Raw genomic sequence first — 13,934 nt, 5'->3', positions numbered from 1 at the left:
TAATAATATTTAGGTGTCCAGAAATTGCAAAAAAATCAATTGTTTCTTTATGAAAAGTAAAGATTACAGGTAGGTTTTTGTGCCCTTGTAGCCCCAGAAAGTAAGATGTTCGCATTGCTTGTGGCAGGCCCCAGGACCCCAGGTTTACTCTGGATTTGTGCTGCTTGGAGATTTTTGTAGCTTGTAATAGCAATCATCAAATGGCCAAGTGACTATTGCTTACTTCATTTTAATTTTTGCTTGGCTTGGTATAACTGATATAATATTGGGATATGTATACATACATATATATGTATATATGTGTATTTATTTATCTAGGGTCAAAGACAGTTCATTCTACCCTGAAAAACTACTTGTTATCGCTATTGTTATTTAGGCATGCGTATATATGCATGTATACATAGATATGTATACAGGTGTGGCAGGTGTACATGCCCTGATAAAGACCGAAACTTCTTGACTGCTGAAAGGAAAGAGTTAAAACTAGAAGCTGCAGTTTGGGGGTCGAGTGGGCCAGCCACGTGGTGACTGTGGTTACCTACACACCTTGGTCAAGGGATAGGAAAGGCAAGGCCCTTTGGTCGACAGACAAGGCCCTCAGCCAATGAAACGCCTCGGTCAAGAGAAGTTTCTAGACCAGTGACCATATATGACCACAGAGCAGATTTGACCAGGGTATAAATGGAGTCCTGCTGGAGGGCAAATTGAATTGGTTCTCCTTGGAGCAGTGGGTCTGCAGCTGGGAACTCTCCCCTTAGGTTGGGATGCCACCTAAGGAAACTCCTTGAGGTTGAGAGTCCCTGCCTTACTGGGTGAGTGAGTGTGCATTTCGGGTCATCTTCCCTATAACTTAAGCTTAAGTCTACTGTGTAGTATTAGTTATGTTTGACAGACATCTGTGGTGGTGCAGCCCCCTCCCTGGGCCACATTGCAATGTCAGGACCAGCCACCATTGCATTCTTGTGCAGTGAGCTGGGACAGCCTGGTACTTTCTTGTCCTGGCTACGGTACAGTGAGTTAGGATGATTATGTACTCCCTAACTGTGTCTGAGACTCCTGTTGCCTGGAACTGCACCTGACACTCCTCCTGCTTTGATCATGGCCTGCCTTGGAGGGCGCCAGAATTACCTGACAAAAAAGAATGATGGCCAGAATGGAAATACACTGACCAAAGTCAATCATCTTGTGATCCCATAAATAGTAATAGTGTTAATAAATTTTAAATTGCTGCTACCTTAAAGTTGCTTAGGATCCATAATCACTAATTCCCTGATAAATTGACATAATGACTTAACAGCAGATTTTCCTTACCCTCTATATTCCATTTATCAGGCATTAACTGTTGTCCAAGGCTGAGACTAAGTTTGGATCCAGCCACACCTAGATTCCTCTCTGAGATGGAGTTTAGAAAGCAGGGGAGTCCATTCTGAACCTCATGACTCAATGGGAGGTTTTCCTTACCTTTGCATTAATTCCATTAGACATAAACCGTTGACCAAGTCTGGGACTAAGATTGGACCTAGCCACACCTAAGCTCTATCAGGAGCTTAGAAAGCAAGGGGGTCCACTCTGAACCTTGTGACTCAACAGGAGGGTCTCCCTTACTCTTTTGCATCTCCAGTCTCTGTGTAAATAATTCTAAATCGATTCTAACTCAATTTTCCTTTGTATGTTTCTCATGTAGTAAGTAATAGAGTGAACCTTGCCGTTGAACTTTGTTAAGTCGCACTTTTACAAATTCACATTAAAAATCACTTTTGCTAATATCTTTGACAGTGATTCTTTAAGTGATCTAAACCAGTCATTTGTGACAACATCTGAACCTGTAGTTTACTAATGTTTGTCGGAGTGCTAAATAATTTTAATTAGAATAAATCTCATTTCATCTATTTTGAGAGACTCCGTGACAACAGGTACATTCATTCTGTATAGAATGAACTGTGTATGACCTTGGAATAAAATGTAGCATAGAGATTTAAAGGTGTAGGATGATCTCAAAGGCCTTGAAAACACTGGCACTGGTTAATATAGAGGACCCCTGTAAACAAGTCACCATTTACTGGTCGGTTATTGGCCATCAAAGGAGTAAAGGCTTGGGAGCTGGGTAAAACCAGTTTGGAGAGGGGAACACAGAGAACGAAGAACCAGTATCCAAAATATGTGAAACACACCATAGTAAATTTAGATGCAGAGCAGTGAAGAAAGAGCAAGGCTTTAAGTATGTCAATAAACATGGAAAAGTAGATCTAAAGGGAAGAGAATGAAACCATCAGCATCATACCTCCAGCAGAGGACTTGCGATGCTGATGAGTCCCCTGAACACCTCCCCGTGTACACAGAGTGAAGGCACCACCTCCACACCCCACCTTTAGGCATCAGAATGGCAGTGGAAGGATCATTGAATCGTATCATAACAGGTTGGAAGGGACCTCAAGGATCATCTGGTCCAATGAGCACGACATCAGAGAAAGGGGTAGATAGTAGACAGCATGTGCATTTATCATTTTAACTGTATATTATTTGAACTGTTAGTGTCATTGTAACTGTACTAATATAATTCTTTGATGTTAAGACTTTACTTATTAGATTAACAATAAATTCTTGCCTTTGCATATACGAACTGTTCTGTTTTGCATTTAGCGAGAGGGCTCTGAGCATCCTGGTGGGCAACAAGCTGAACCAGAGTCAGGAGTGCAATGAGGGCTGATCACACGTTAGGCTGCATTCACAAGAGGGTGGAGAGCAGGTTGAGGAACTGATTGGTTTTTCTCTGTTCAGCGGTCTGGGATCCTCTGTCCAGCTTGGGGTAGTTTCTGTCCAGTAGAAGAGAGATGTTGAAAAAATGGAGAGAGACCATCTGGGATATATGATGTATGAGGTGATGCTGAGGGAACTGAGTTTGTTTAGCCTGGAGAAAAGGCTGCTAACAGGGGATCGAACTGCCATCTTCCACTACCTGAATGGGGCTATAGAGAAGGTGGAGCCAGACTCTTCAGAGACAGACACACAGCGGGTCAAGCAACCACAATCATATGTTGCAGCAAGGGAAGTTCAGACCAGATATTACTAGATTATGCTTCACATTTAGAGTGGTTAAGCACTGGAAGAGGTTGCCCAGAGAGTCTGTGTACCCTCTATCCTTGGAGATATTCCAAATTTCATGAGACAAGGCCCTGAGCAACCTGATCTAAATGTGAAGATAACGCTGCTTCAAGTATGAGTTTGGACTAGACAACCTTCAGATGTACCTTCCAACCTAAATCTTTCTGTGATTCTGTGACAAACTTCATTTCAGTCAAGTTTTTTATTCAAAAACAGCACAACTTTTTTTAGAAAGTTTCATAAAAAATAAAATCGAGACAAATAGATAATATTGGGGCTGGGAATCAGCGTGAGTCTTTTCAGTCCAGTGAGATGAAATGAGGAGAAAAAATAACTGAGATGAAGGGATTAGAAAGACAGGTTAACTCAACTTAATTGCAGCTTTGCAAATGGCAACACTATCATATCTCTGCACCCTGTGCTGTAATTATCTTGTTAAAAAAATGACATAGGAAAAGGATGACAGCAGTGCAACTTTCTGGTAATAAGGAGTTAAAGCATTCCTAAATCATCAAGGACTTTGTTTTTGAAACCCAGTGTCTTTCCTCAGTGTTTTTCCAGTCTATTTCATTTTCATCTGTAAATATGTTTTGAAGAAATACATTAATAAAGATAAGCTATGTATATTTAAAATATAAGCTATGCATATCCCTGGAGGTATTTAAAAGATGTGTAGACATGGCGCTTAGGGACATGGTTTAGTGGTGGAGTTGGTAGTGTAAGGTTAACAGTTGAACTCGATGATCCTAAGGGTCTTTTCCAATCTAAATGATTCTATGATTCTATTTCCAAGTCATAAAAAACAGAATTCACATTACCATACAATGTCACATATAATATTGTCAAATAGTTGGCATAATCAACCAACATACCCCAAATATAGTAATGGTGTAGTAATCTAAAAAAACCTGAACATGCATACATGCTAGTTCAAGCAGTTACATGCAAGGCAAAGTGGCTAGTGTTACTTTAGAATAAGTCACGATGGCAGTTTGGCTGACATAAGACTAGCACTGTGATACTTTGGTGAAAAAAACTGTTGTATCTATACTCTGTGTTAGACCAGGGTGCTAGACATGACAAATTAAAAGACTGTTCTGGAAAGAACATATAAACCTTGGCAATCTTATGTACTTGGTCCAATCAGACATGGGAATTTTGTAGCATTTGCAAATGTCAAACTGTCTTTGTTATAACGAACCAAATAATTTATGAATGCCAAAAGCACTGAAGTTTATGGCTGAACCTTCCTAGAGGACTTTTGTGATGTGGGATTACTTTATCTTTGGGGATTTGTTGTTTTTCCTTAAGCTAGGCAGTATAAACTAACCAATAGTAATTAATACTGTTAAATTCTGGTGATAACTCTCCATTATTTCTTAGGGTTAAGATATGTAAAGCACAGATAGTAATTGTGTTAATGACATTGTTTCTGGCTGCACTTGTAATTAAAACAGTGTCTGAAAATGTTTACAATGATTAAAATAATATTTGACCTAGAGTTTCAGTTTATGAAGATTTTCAGATGAAACCTTATTTCCTTGAGATTTAATTATAATGTATATGCATATTCATGTCTCTCTGTCTAAACATATTCATTCAAAAAAATCCACTGAGATATACAGTATTATCTTCTTTATCAGGGCACCTTTTTACAGCATAAGTAGCAGCTGCTAGTAGTACAAATGCAAAATAGAAATAATATTGTATGTTTATAAGCTTATCACTCTCCCTCCACATAAAAACAGTGTATACAGTAATAGCAAACATCACACTAGAATTAATTTTAAATTTTTACATCTAGATTTACATTTTTAAGCATGACACTGGGGGAAAAGAGGAAAGTAAGAGCTAATGTATGACCTTGAGAAAGATTTTTGACTCACTGAACTAATACCATGTCCCTTGATAAAATCTTTAACGTGTTAAATTATTGGATACATTTTCATGTCTTATATCCCAGAATGGATACACGTTCCTGGGGCACAAGGTGTTCTTACAGTGCTTGGGATTGGATAGGTAGCCAAGAAGGACAAACAAAGCCTATATTGTGAATGGGGAAAGAAAACTGATGTTAGGTTTCAAAATACCCCAAATCCCATTCACCTCTGAATGTAGATATCTGAGGGAAGGATATAGGTTAGAACCTTTGTTAATTCAGGATCTGTCATTCAGAATTCTCATATAAGTTTAAGATCTTCAGCTCCTTGTTAGAAGGGGTGATCAGGGTTCACATTCACTCTTTTTTTTCTTTTTAAAAAATCTATATAAAGACAGACTACTCCTCTTTTATCTAACTTCCTTGTGTCTTGGACTGTGACTAAGAGGAAGAACAGCTAATTCAAACACATTTCTTTCAGGAGAGGATAGTAGAGAGTCCCCAGAAATTTTTCATGTGAAATTAGCAAAATGCTCAATACAGTAAGGAGAGAGGGGAAAGTATAGGCTAGTTTAAGCACCCACCACATTTCCAAGTCCACCTTCTCTGGCATTGTTTTTAATCTTCATATAACACAAATAGTAGTATTTTATGAATCTAGTACACTGTCCTGGTTTCAGCTGGGGTAGAGTTAATTTTCTTCCTAGTGGCTGGTTTAGTGCTGTGGCTTGGATTGAGTAGGAAATAATGTTGATAACACACCGATGTTTTGAGTTGTTGCTAAGTAGTGTTTATACTAAGTCAAGGATTTTTCAGCTTCTCATGCCCAGCCAGCAAGAAGGCTGGAGGGGCACAAGAAGCTGGGAGGGGACACAGCCAGGACAGCTGACCCAAACTGGCCAAAGGGATATTCCATACCATATGACATCATGCCCAGTATATAAACTGGGGGGAGTTGGCTGGGAGGGGCAGATCACTGCTTGGGAACTAACTGGGCATTGGTCGGTGAGTGGTGAGCAATTGCATTGTGCATCACTTGTTTTATATATTCTAGTTCTTTTAGTATTATTATTGTCATTTTATTATTATTTATTATTATTATCATTCTTTTCCTTCCTTTCTGTCCTATTACACTGTCTTTATCTCAACTCATGAATTATGGTTTGGGTTTTTTTCCGATTCTCTCCCCCATCCCACTGGGTGGGGGGAGTGAGCGAGCGGCTGCATGGTGCTTCGTTGCCGGCTGGGGTTAAACCATGACATACACAAACTTCACAAATAAGAGTCTGTAACAAAAAGAAACAAACAAACAAAAAAGATCATCATTTCCTTGCTTCCTTCCCTCCTTTCTTCTTTTCCTAGAAGAAAGTGACAGCAATATTAAACAAATAGCAGTAGGAATTAGAAATGCTTTCTTTAGCTACAAGATAGAAATTCTCTTTAGCCTAGAAGAATGGAAAGAAATGCTCATTTAGGCACAAAAGCAGCCAATATCTTTAGAGTTAAGTATAACCTTAGTAATGAATTTTGGTATTTTATGTTGTCTCATTACTGCAAATCTATGCTTTTAAATAAACATATTTTTCCCAGAGCCTTATATAGTGGGAAAGCTGACTCTAAGTAACACAAAAAGACATTCATTCCATCTCTTAAATAGTAAAAATCATTAACAGAAGAATATTAGGACACCATTAACTGTTGAAGGAGCCTAGTTTATGCAAGGTTCCTAATTTAGATCACAAAATTAAGCAAGATGAATCCTCCGAAGTGCTATCTAAATAAACTTTCACAAAGTGTTAAACATTTTCTTCTCTTTTAAAAGGTTTTCTTTTTTTTTTCCTTATTTGTCTATAAGAAGATACCTCAAAGGCAAATACTTCACTTTTAAATTGCTTAATTGCTCTACTAATAAAGAAGATGCAAATCTAGAACAAAAGAAAACTGAAAAACTAAAAGGCTGAAAGCTTCTCCACTGAAAAGCAAAGGAAGACTGACCATTGTGCAGCCAATAAAAACCTAGAAAAATATAGAAAATTAAGGGAAACACTTAAGCAGTGGAATGTAAATTTGATAATATTGTTTTTCTATCTCTATGGCTTTTTCTATCCCTGCGGTTTTAGTCTCTTTTCATTAACTCTCACTTTTGGACCTCAGAACTTGAATCTTCTAATTTTTACATTTCACTGTTTTGTCTATTCTCTTTACATAAGATGGATGCATATCCCAAATTTTCTGAAAGAAGTAACTGCTGAAGCAAAGTTCCCATGAGTATGCTAATAAATAATAAGTTTTTAAGTTTTAAGTACCAAATAAATCTTATAGACAGAGCATGGTTTACTATCTACTGCACTCACTCTCCAGTACATTAATAGCCTAACTAGCATGGCTAGTGTTTTCAGTTAACATCTAAAAATCATCATACAGAGTCAGGTAAACTCTGGTCTACTATTAAAAGAAAGTTTAAAAACTCGTGCTGTTCATTTGGTAAAGGACAGACAGTTATTTGGAAAATAATGCTGGCAGTTTTTTTCAGTGAATGTGTATACAATGTTATATTGTTATAATTGTTGCTCATCATTGGTACTGAACTGACACCTAAAAGCCATCTTCATGGAGCTGGATCCTGTTACAATGCAGAAACACAGAATAAAAAGACCATGCCTGGTCCTGGCCTATGCCGTAAATAACTTCATATACACTTCTTCCTGAGGATTAATTGTCCTTAAAGCATAACTGATAAGCAGTTCTTTGATTAGAAATTTTACAAAGCAGACAATATCATTCTTCTTTGTTTTTCCACATTGAACTACTTCATTAAAGACAATGCTGAAATGACGAGAATCAAAGGAATAATTCATCGTAACAGTCACTACACTATTACTGATAAAATTCCATTTTGCCTAACAATAATTGTTGCTTGATAAATCTCATTGGGGTAAGCTGGTCAAAATACCAACCAATTACAATTGCTAACTTATCTTCAGTACAGAACAAAAAGATAATTGTTTTGAATGCTGACAGTTTCACAGATATAGTTAAGGTTAATTTAAAATCATAGACAGAAAATGAATTTCATAATGAAGCATGCCATAAAAGAGAAACCAGTATAGAATGTAATGTATAATAAATGGCAACATTAACCTAGTGAAGGGACATCCAAAGAGTTGCTGAGTGCCTAGGAGCAGCATCCTAGTTGTTCATTTTAACTAACTCATTCAATGCATGACCTTGTGTTACTTCAGTGATTGATTCTGAATTAACATTAACCTGTAAGTAACTGTCATTGAGTTGGACACCAGTCAGAATGATCTCAGTAATAGATGTCTAAGCTGCACTAACTTCATATTAAGGTTTTACCATCTGAGCACAGTCAGTGATAAGCCGATTTTAAAAACTTTTAATTTAAAACCAATTATTAACTGAATTACCCACAAATTTGACTAACAGAAGGATTTTGTTCAAACAGCAGGTCAACGTAAAAAGATTGCCACAGATATGGCCATTTTTCTCCTGGTAAATTTTAAGCTGTCAAAGCCCTCCAAAATGCAAGTGCCATAGTGACTCCAGTGATCTCGGTAATAAACTTCTCAGCAGGTTTGCTGATGTCAGTTTCCATGAAGGTTAGACAAACCTTATGACTAATCATTTAGGTGGGAAAAAGGTTTTAAATCTTCAGTTCACTCACGCTGGAGAAGGGACTGGAAATTACTTTTTAGGTCAACAACTTGCAGTATCCAGACATACTTTCATATGTAATCAAACTCAATTTAAAAATTGTATCAGTTGCCTATTCACAGTATTCCAGCATGTCATCGTTGCAAACTTTCCTTTGATAGGAAATTAACATTTTTTTAATGACCAAAATATACCTCTTTGTTCTTCTGCCAATGCTGTTCTTCATCATAAACAATAAATTTCCCTCTTTTCATACACCATCTGAAAGTCATAGCAGTGTCTTTCCAAAGCTGTTTTTTTCTGATTTTTCTTATCTGAAAGAAGCTCTTCATTCTCTTGCTCATTCTTATGATTACCTTCTCTGTGGATGTTGTGGAGTGAATTAGTTTTTATCATGGTCACCAGAAGTTGACAGTGTGTCAACTTCAGAGTAAGACCTGTAAATATGAGTGTCTATACGAAGGTGAACTAGCTATCTAGCTCCCATTGTAGTCAATGAAGATATAGTTAATGCAATCACTGGATGCTAACAATTGACTTAACCTAAAGTAAACTATTAAAGCACAAATCATTCACCTAAACATTAGCAACTAGTGTCATTTGTGATGTGCTAGAGCATGAGGCATTGCTTTCAGCTGCTTTGGAAAGAACTAGGTCTTTCAGGAGCCCTTATTCATATTTGCCAGTCTTCAGTGGAAGTCTCAAATCCTCTAGAGCATCTCAAATATCAGTAGATACAACTGAATCTTGCCCATTTTGAGCTGAATTACTCTTTGGACTCTACTGTATCTCTTAGCTAGATGCTTATTGTCTACAACATGAGCTTAAACATTTAAATATGGGGGAAGCTTCTATGTGTCAGCACCTAAAGGTAGACCCCTTAGTCTGTGAACTGAACCTTTCTAGCATTTTGGGCAGCATCTGGGAAATACTTCACCTAACATATATTGAGCTTGAGCTTTTATTTGACTCTTTTGTGGCGTTATCACTTTGGTGATTCACAAACATGACAAATTAAACCATCAGTTTTTCTCATTCTTCTTTGTCCTTAATAACAAAACAAATTCCTTACTAGTGTATTTAGTCTGTCCTTACTAAATATGTGACCTTATATTTTATTCTGTAGCATTTCATATGTCTGCTATGTATATATACAAGGCCACTCATTTCCTCTTGCATAATATTCCAGTTCTTCTCTGTGATGATAATTCAAATTTCCCATCATTAGCTCACTTTCTTTTTTTTCTTTATTTTCTTTTTTTCTCTTTCCTTTTTTCTTATTTTCTGTTTTCTTGGGGTTTTTTTATCTTTTTTTTTTTTAATTTGTCAATTAAAAGCATGAATTAGTTCAGTCCCAAGGACAAAATCTGATAAGTACATCATTACCTACTTTCTCCCACTGAATGTATCTTGTTACAACAGCTGCAAAAGCTGTTGTCATGATTTTTAGCTAGTGTACATAACTCATCCATCTTAGTTTCCTGTCTAATACCATAACAGATACCCCTATGAAGACCAGATGGATTTGCTTAGTGATGTTCCTGTGCCTAAAATTCTTTTATTCTGCCCTTTACTCTCTGTTACTTTGTAACTATTAATTATGAGAGTCAGTTGCAGATTTTTTTTTCTCCTTATAATCATCAGTAACCGATAGAAGAAGAGGTATGTCTTGACAAGGAAGGGGAGAGCTGTTTTAAAGTGATTTTGATAGCATGCTATTGATATTGTCATAATTTGTAGATTTTGTCAACAAATGGTCATGACAGCATTATTTCCATTTGTGTATGTATATGCATGTGTGTGTTTCAGTACACAAGCGAACAATTAAAGACCTTCCTAAATTCTGTAACAAAACCTTAGTTTATCAGTAATGCACAACACAGAAGCTGTTCAAGTAAAACAGGGGCTTATAACAGGGCCCCCCAAAAGTTTAGCTGCAAGATTTTAATAGAGACCTTGAAAATGGAAGCAGGAGATGACAAGGGGGTCCTCAGGGTTATAAGGAACTCATCAGTGATTAGTCCAAGACTAAAGGAATGCAACCTTGGATGCTGTCTGTAAGATGCTTTAGAGAGAGCAAAGGGAAGAAAAGATCTTCAACATATGTAATATATAACATATATAGGACATTCTAATATACTTCAAAATTGAGGACAAACAAAGGATTAAGAAGATGCTGTGAATAGTAGAAAATATATTAGACACCAGTGGGTCAGACTGTAAAGTGAAGAGGAAGACACCCCACCAACACCACAGTTCCCTCCCAGTGAAAAAAATGGGATTCTAGCGACTTCTTGTAAAAACATGTTGGAAAGAGTATGAGACCAGAAAAAAGAGTAGATACTAACAAGTCTGTGTATATTATTTTTAACTGTTTCATTATTAGGAATAAGCCATGGTGATTTAGTTAAGACTAACAATAAACACCAGCCTTCATGTATAAGGTATGTTTCTTTAGCCTACATAGATTGCATTAGGTGTCCTGTCTGTTACCCCCTGATCAGGGACTGGCTGCCAAATCTGGATGCAACAGAGAGAATTGGACCTATGGAAGATTTTCCCTATTTCTAGTATTCAAGACAGCAGACCATATTGTCAGCTTTTGTGATTGCTTATATCAGCACAAAATAGGTGAAAATATTAATACATTACGTTGCAGTAATACTCACCTTCATCTCTATGATGAAAAAGGCTATACACTATTCAAGAAAGCTGAGAATCTCATCTATTCTTCAGCTATAAACACATGAACAATTGTGCTGGTAAAATATTAAAAGGTTTGTTTGAGGTTTTTTTTGAAAACAGACTTTTTTCTCCACTTTCATGTATCTTATACTGTCATCTCAAACTTTGTCAGGTAGACTGATTCATATTGCATTTATCAGAATATACATCATGTTTACTGATCTTTAGCAGTACTTACTTATCCACTTTTGCCTTCCAAAATGTTCTTGGATGAGATAAAACCCAATTAAAAAAAATGGATAGTTTATATGCAAGAGTATTTGACTTTCCTCATTTGTTTCTAATTGCATTTCAATATACTACAAAGAGAATATTTTTTATTTACATAGATTTTTAAATTATTATTATTAGTAGTAGTTTAATTGATTTTGACTACCTATGCTTTGTTGTTTAGGTCAAACACAAGTGACAGGTGATTTTTTAAAATTTTAATCTTTGTGCCCTGTATGTGAATGTGCCCTTAAAGTCATACACTGATATTTGTTACCAGTGAGAAAGAAAAGTCTAAATTATGGAAATTCTACCACCTTTTTCTCATGCATGCCTTTTTCTGTGTTTCTGTTGCATACTTTTCTGTGTTAAAGAGTCAAGAAAAACGATCTGACGTATGTATTCATGACCCAGATAGTACACAAGTTCTATTAGGTCCTGACTAGATACTATCTAGCAAGAATTTACAAAAAAAGAAAAGTCTTTATCACTGGAGAAATACTTTTTTCTTCATAATCTCTTCAGAAGCTATTCCCTGAAAAATGGGAATTTCCATAAAAGCAAAAGAAAGAAGCAGCTGTTTACTGAAAAACAAGTAAACAAACAAACAAAAAGCTTAGGCAAGAGACACAAAAAGGTTATGAGATTTGGTAGGTTACATGTGTTGGAGAACTAGCCAAGTGAAAAGTCCCTGAGGTATGGTAGAGTAAGACAGATTCTGACTTCATAATTCGGTGAAAAGACCCTGTTCTGCAAGTGAAGGTATCTGTATGTTGCAGGGTGTTTCAGCTGTCAATCCAAAGAACATTCCAAAAATTGGAATTACTCCAGAATTCTCATTTGGGGAAAACAACAACTTTGACCTACTGAAAAACTGTCGTTCAATTTTTTTGTCCACCAGGACCTTCAGTTCCTTATGTGTTAAGTTGCTTTTCATCCAGACTGTATTTTTGGACAGGTTATTCAAACCAAAGTGCAGGATTTTTCAGTTGTCTCCACTGAACTTTGTGAGGCTTCTGTGAGCTATACCTTGTTATATTATTCTGTCAGCTATTCCTTGCTGTATTATTGACCTGTTGTATAATCCCATGTAAATCATCTTACTTTTTCATCTCTTTGGTTCCTTATTTTATTTTTTTGCTTAGAGAGAATCCATCTCATCCTAGGGTTGTTGGTTTTTTGGGGTTTGGGTTTTTTTTATTTTTTGGTAATTTTTTTTATTTCGTTTGGTTTGGGGTTTCTTGTTGGTGTTTTTTTTCTTGGCACAGTACTAAACAGAATGACGTCTTTCCTGGTAAGTGAATCTTGTTCCTGTAATTCAAATAATACAACGTAGTAAACATTCGTTGCAAAGACTCCTTTAAAGAGTTTCCCACTTGAGAATTCTTTTCCCATAGTTCGCTCAGGAGCAGTGCAAGCTTTGGGAGAGGAGAGAGAAAATTGGAATTCCTCCTTAAAGTAAGTAAGTTTCACCATTAGAGGTGAGCCTTCTGGAGGTAAAAGCATTGGTTTTTTTATGAAGAGGTTCAACATCTGGAACTTCTTTTTCTGTTTGTTTGGGAGTTTTGTGGGTTTTTTACTGGAGACCAGAGTGGGCAAACGTCATTGGTATCCATGTATATTTCACATGCGCTCGTGATTATTCTGGCATGTCAGCAAGATATCTGAATGTACATTGAACGGAAAGTAGGGAAGCCATACCAAGGAGCACTTTTTTATAATACATGTAGTGAAGCAACACGAGTGACTTTGAACATGTACTATATTGACAGACGTCTCTATATATACTCAAAAGAATAATGTCTGTTCTTTACTTCTCTTTCAGCATTCAAGGCACCACAATTGTTCTCAGTCTTGTAGTTTGGAATAAAATGGAGTCTGAGATACTTTTCAAGAGTGAGTACATTTTGAATTTGAATCACCTAAGTTAATGGACTGAAGGAGGCTTATATGTGAGTTCTGAAATCAAGTTCATTTTTTTGGTGGTCATTTATTCTCATAACAATCTTTGTAGCAGCAATGTCCCAAGCTCACTTTTCTGTTCATATTCAAAAGACAATTTAGCTAATGAATCATAGCAGATTCACATTAAATTCATACTATATATGTTCCATGAACAAAACTGTTTTCCCTCTGTTCTATTATGCATGAAAAATGATAGATGATTAAACCATCCCAAATCCCCCCCAATTTTTTTTCTAGAAAGCAATTTTGATTGTGTAAATAAAGCAATATACACTGCTATGGTGTGTTGCCATATTATCAATAGTTATATCGTTCTTTCTACCTAAATACAGAAGACAACTGAATCTGTTGAAGAACT

General features: G+C 36.5%; 1 long non-coding RNA gene across 1 annotated transcript; it reads left to right on the top strand.

The window, feature by feature from the left end:
* Positions 1-748: 748 nt before the first annotated feature.
* LOC127012557 (uncharacterized) lies at positions 749-13,478 on the top strand. The gene is made up of 3 exons (XR_007766026.1): positions 749-812; positions 13,009-13,069; positions 13,437-13,478. It is a non-coding gene; the product is annotated as an uncharacterized LOC127012557 (long non-coding RNA).
* The last annotated feature ends 456 nt before the right edge of the window (positions 13,479-13,934 follow it).

The sequence above is a fragment of the Gymnogyps californianus genome, chromosome 1, assembly GCF_018139145.2.
Source record: "Gymnogyps californianus isolate 813 chromosome 1, ASM1813914v2, whole genome shotgun sequence".
NCBI lineage: Eukaryota > Metazoa > Chordata > Aves > Accipitriformes > Cathartidae > Gymnogyps > Gymnogyps californianus.
Note: the sequence above shows the minus strand (reverse complement) of the source record. Positions and strands in the feature narration are given on the sequence as shown.